Source organism: Leiobunum rupestre, chromosome 9 (assembly GCF_980474605.1).
Source record: "Leiobunum rupestre chromosome 9, qqLeiRupe1.1.hap1, whole genome shotgun sequence".
NCBI lineage: Eukaryota > Metazoa > Arthropoda > Arachnida > Opiliones > Sclerosomatidae > Leiobunum > Leiobunum rupestre.
The window spans coordinates 46,060,167-46,066,395 of NC_143392.1; positions in this window are offsets into that span (position 1 = coordinate 46,060,167).

Consider the following 6,229-nt stretch of genomic DNA (forward strand, 5'->3'; position numbering starts at 1 on the left):
AATTTACGTCCTGCAGCCCTAAAGGAAATAAAACAAACCCAAAAAACCGCCCACCGTTGAAAATGTTTTTCAAAATAGAGCCCAACTTCTCGCCCATAATTATTAGACAAATTTTATCTAGTAGCGCGAAGTTTGTTCAAATAATTACCGCATATAAAAAATAACGACACCAGAACAAGTATTTTCATAAGTTTATAATATTTTAATATTGTAGACTTATAATATTTTGACTCTAAACTCCATATTTTCCCAAGAAACGGTTTTACCCTTAAGTGGTCAATGGTTTATGGCACTAAAGAGACAGCAGAAATGACATCTCGACGATAAAGGCATTCCTGGGCTTTCCGTGAAATTTTCCGTTCTCAACTTCATCCCCTAGTCTCCCTTTTATAATTATACTCTTACTCCGTTTTTGAAGGAGTTGAGGTTTTAGTCATTCAACTTCCCCCTCATGTTAACCATTCTTTGATATAATTACTCCCTGGACCGCTGCGCTGCCGCTATTTCGTGGAAACGGTCGAAACCATGAAAACCAGCCCAAATATCCGCCTCCCGCCCAAGACTTTTTTCCCCGCGTAGTGCTCTAAAAAGGAGCCCAATCAGGGGAGAAAATAGCCCAACTGGCAACTCTGTTGGTGCACTACCACCGCAAAGGGCTGGCGGATCGTGTTAATCTCGAAGATGGGGGGGGGGGGGGACTTATTGGGTTATCCTACATAAAAAGACAGGCCTATATAATACTAAGTAATAGAAACTGATAGAGCTAAAAACCAATTTTTTTTGTATTATTCTAATTTATTATTACATAGTATTAATTGCGTAATGCAAAAACTTTACTGCGCTTTGCATTTTTGGAAATGAACTGATTCAACAATTTTTCCAAATATTTGGACGCGTGATTTCATGTAGCTCTTAAAATTCATATGACTACGTGTAACGATGTTTGAATGATCAGAGTACTAATATTTAAACTCAATTACAATAAATGTCTTTTGGATAGACGTTATAGCGAGAAATGTCTCGTGGAGAGACGTTAAAGCGATAAATGTCTCGTGAAGAGACGTTAAAGCGATAAATGTCTCGTGGAGAGACGTTATAGTGGTAAATAAGCGACGGATAATTCGTTTTTTTTTAAATAATTTTATTATTATTATTTACAAATTTCAGGAACTTTCGGGCCGTAACCCTTCTGTGTCAATTTCTAAACTAATTCTAAAAATGTTTAGGGTATTTTATAATGAACGTTAAAGATTATAAAATTCTAAATTTTGAAATGTTGAATATCGTTGTTTTGTCATTCCGACGGAATTGATTTTCGAAAAACCATTTTAGATTATAGTAGGACTCCCGATTATTGAAATAAAATTGCCAACAATACTAACACATTTTACAGGATAACAATAAATTCCCGAAATATAATGTAAAAATGTTTTTACATATTATGGTTCAGTACACTATACGATTTACGTCAATAACAGAACCGAAGCACTGCTACTCCTGGCGGCGGAACTAGCTTCCATGAAGGAATATCGAAAAACCGCCGACGGAAATTGATATCACACCTTCAGATTAGTCAAATTGGATAATTTCACAATCCTAAGTATATCCAAATTCTCTGCACAGACGAAATAAGAGTAAAAAAATATTCACTTAGGCCTATGTCTACTCTATATGTTAATCTGGAATCGTTTCATGTCTTACTATGACCTGTAATTTCTCGTAAGTAATCGACTAATTGCGAGTCCATCTCTAGAAAAATATTTTCCTAATATGAATTCTGCCGTAATTAAAACGATCTCAGATTCTCAGGGGCAAACGTCAAAGCGGGAAAATGAGAGGTTATCGGAAACCCCGCTACTGATAATCCCTGATTTCGCTGCCCTAGCGGCGTTTTTGGTATATTTAATGTCTTGTACAAATTTCTTCAACAGTTAGGTCTAGAAAGGTCAATGATATCTCGTTCGAATGTACATATGACCGCCTTTCATAAATTTCGGAATAAAAGCCCAGGAAACTAGGCATTGGCCCAATTTACTGTTTTTCGGTGGTTTCGCTTTGTGTTGTAGATATTTTATTTAAATATATTTTTTTTGTTAGGTTAGGACCCATGGGGCTATATCTTCGGTTATATCAGTAAATATTAATTTTAAGTATGGCTTTTGGGGATATTTTATGGGACCCAACAGTGGCGGCGCCAAGAAATTTTGGCAAGGTAGGCAAAGTAAGTTAATTAGCTCTGTTTATAAAATTTTGGGCCCCTTAGAAAGATTTTGGAGTCGCTATTATAATTTTTCTAAAAGTATATTAGAACATGGTGATCTACATTCAACATTTCTATTTCTATTTTAATTAAATGTTATGTAATTTAAAAGTTAACTTTTGAATGTTTCGCTAAAAATTATTTTTGGGCCCCTTGGTAAATTTTGGGGCCCCTTTCAAATTTCAAGGTAGGCGGTTGTCTACCCCCAGGCGCCGCCACTGGGACCCAAATTTTGTGCTTTTTTTATTTTCGCCTAGAAATTTAACTCTGATTTTCATGAAAGTTATATTCCTACTGGTTGGCTATAGATTACGGCAGATTTCAAAAATTAGCGGTTATAGGTAGCGGGGAAACTGAATAGGAATTAGGCTAATTATTTTTTATTTACCATCTATTTAACTTTGAATATAAATACTATAATATTTTATAAATAAATCATTGATACTTACAATTGTTAGTTCAAATTTGACAAAAATTGTAAAATTATTTCAGTCTACAGTAAAATTTTACCCTTGAAATTGGCTTATAAGTTTTAACTCACTATATAAATAATTTTAATATTATAATATAGAATCTACTATGTATTTCCGGAAGTTTGTATTTCCGGGGGGGGGGGAGAGGTGGTGTGGGCGATTGCTCCCCTCTAGAATGCAGCTTGCAGTTTTTTGCAATTTTTTAAATTGTTGAAATATATTTATTTGATGAATACTACATACAGAGTTTAGTTGTAAGCCTAGTAATGTATCTAAAACTTTGATTGGTTGTGATTGATTATTTTAACAATTTTTAACACAAATTCTAGATTGCGATTTTCCGAATTCACAATACGCTCAATCACATTTTCAACATTTATTAAGTTTTTCAAGTTCTAGAGACTAGAGCATACTAGGTGTGGAAACTTTGTGCAAACGAAAATGAAAGCCCCTTGTGACATTTTAAAGCGCCATATATTGTATTGTACATTTACTTTTCAATTATATGTCGCCGAACACGCCCATTTTGGCCCACCCCAGTGGCGCACCCAAGCGGGCTGCCTCCCCCCAAGGAGAAGAAGAAAGCATGACCGAAGCCCCCACAGGACAGAGGGGGCAAGACCCAGCGAAGAAACTCGAGGTGGGGGGTGCAAATTATGACAACTTGGGAAATCTTTTCTGGGCTCGAGGGGGGGGGGTAGGATGCAAATAGAAGGTTTGGGGACTCATTGCACCCACCCCCAGAAAATATAACTAAATATAATAATAATATAATAAATATGTCTGCGGGCGCTCATGATCGCCCCTCCTTACTAGTTGGTCTGGATCCGCCCCTGTTGTGTCTGCAACTAGCTGGGGCACGGCTGAAGGCCGGCCTTCCCAATAGCGAAAGTTTTGGGGTAATAGGGCTCTCAATAAATGTTTCGTCACCATTCCATCCCGCCCGCGGCGTAAAACCGGAAATCGCTGATTAAATTTACTGTTCCACGGCTGCCAGATTTTATCTTTTAGTTGTACAGCCAACCCTCTTTAAAACAGCCAACTTCAATCCAAGATTTCGCTTTAGACCAGAAAATGGCTGTATGCAAGTGGGCAAGTACAAAACGTGTAATAAAAATACAATTTTATAATAACAAAATCCCGACCTCCGATTTAGGTTTAAAGTTTTCCAGGCAGAGTTGGACTCGCGATTATATGAAAAATTGCTGGTCATAATAAGACATGAAACGATTCTAGAGTAGCCATACCATAGGCCTACATTAATATTATTTTTACACATTGAGTTACGTATTTATATGTCATCGTTAAAATAAAGATTAAAATACCTAATAATTCCGTATGTTATAATGTATAAGTAGAATATACATATAAGCAAAAAAAAAGTATCCGGAATAACACAAAAACCGTAATTTCTGTATTAACCATTAGGAGTTGATGTTGTTAATTAATACATTTAAATAGTAATAGACGTATAAATAAATTAAAATTTAACTTCGAGTGACTATAGCTTTCAAGATAAAACGAAATATTGGTCATGTTACGGAAATTTACGCAAACAAATAAAATGGGCTGGTTAAAAATCGGATTTTGCCATTGTTGGCTGTTCTTTTATACAGTGTATTCATCCGCGATTTCGCGCCAAACCGTTTTGGCGCCAAAATCTGAGGAAAGTTACGCCTCGCCAAAGTAATTCCCCCGTAATTTCTTCTGACACAATGTATAAACTTACTTATTATTCAACTTTTGTGAATTAGTTTGTATTTTACACAACGATTGAAATAAAAGTGTTTTGTTATTTTTAATTTCATCCTAGATTTTTCGTTCGTTCTGTTATTGAAGATTAAATTGTTTTAATTTTAATCATTTGCTATTCGGCTAATATATTACAATATGTAATTATAATATTAAGTAAGTATTTTTTCTCAGGGGCGTAGGAACGTTCTGGAAGTTGGAGGGGGCAAAGAGAAACCAAAAGGGATCTGGAGAATGGTTTTGAATTTTTAATGGAGTGTAGCTTCTTCGAATGCACGTGTACATATTACTACTATTTAAATTGGTGGGAAAAGACTGAAATTTAAACACAGTTGAGGTTCTATAAACTGTATATGCTTTTAAAATGATAATTTGAGCCTTTTGAAGATTTAAACTGATCAAAAAGTTGGAGGGGGCAATAACATTAGTTGCCCCTCCCAGCAAAATTCTAGGGAGGGGCATTGCCCCCCTTGCCCCCTGGTTCCTACGCCCCTTTATTTTCTACATTAACTAAACGTTGAAACTAAGAAACTATAGATAGGCTCAAGGCGCGCATGCGATTGGCACTGTAAGGCACAAGCTCGGGGCGGAACGTATAGTTCTTTTTACATCTAACTTCGTCGCTAAGGGGCACGGTTTTAAATTTTTTTCGTTACGTCACTCGTTATTACTCCCTTGTTACTAATATTTAAATATCATATGTCTGGTAATTTCTTAAATTCTGCCGCATTTCGCGGTCTTCGAAACACTGTGATTAGGGAGCGGACAATGGTCGAAGTGTTGGTGTAACACACCAAATAACGGAAGTTATATTCCCTTTAAAATAATTTTAATGAAAGCAAAACTAAAATTAACAATTTACAATTTGACGCCATTTTTCTGCGAGACATTTGCTCCTATAACATCTCTCCACGAGACATTTACCGCTATAACGTCTCTCCACGAGACATTTACCGCTATAATGTCTCTCCACGAGAACAAATTTTTCGCCATAACGTCTCTCCACGAGAACCAATTTTTCGCCATAACGTCTCTCCACAAGACATTTACCGCTATAACATCTCTCCACGAGACATTTACCGCTATAACGTCTCTCCACGAGAACAAATTTTTCGCCATAACTTCTCTCCACGAGACATTTACCGCTATAACATCTCTCCACGAGACAGTTACCGCTATAACATCTCTTCACGAGACATTTACCGCTATAACGTCTCTCCACGAGACATTTACCGCTATAACGTCTCTCCACGAGACATTTACCGCTATAACGTCTCTCCACGAGAACAAATTTTTCGCCATAACGTCTCTCCACGAGGCACTTTTAACTCAAACATAATTTTGTCTCGTTTGGCGTGCCATACTTTACCGTATTTTCAAAAACTTGTCAAAGGTCAATGTTTAAGTTGTGATTGCCCTTTTGCGAAGACTGCTCTTTATTATTCATGCTTGTCTCATTAGAATTAAAAACTAATATTTAACAACCTATTTTACAAATTTACTTCTGCAGTTTTTATACGGAAAAGTGTCATTACCACTTACCAGGAGCTGAATTTTCACTGCGCGACGCGTTACTCGGACTAACTCCAACAATCGGGCGAAGAAGAAGGTGGGGAAAAACCGGGAAAGCGGTTCTTCTCTCAGTGAGGAATTTTTATTTGTGGCCGGTACAACGAGGACCATTAAATACGATTCCATTTATGAACTCACTTCATCAAGGAGGGGATATGTGCCGGCTATTGGA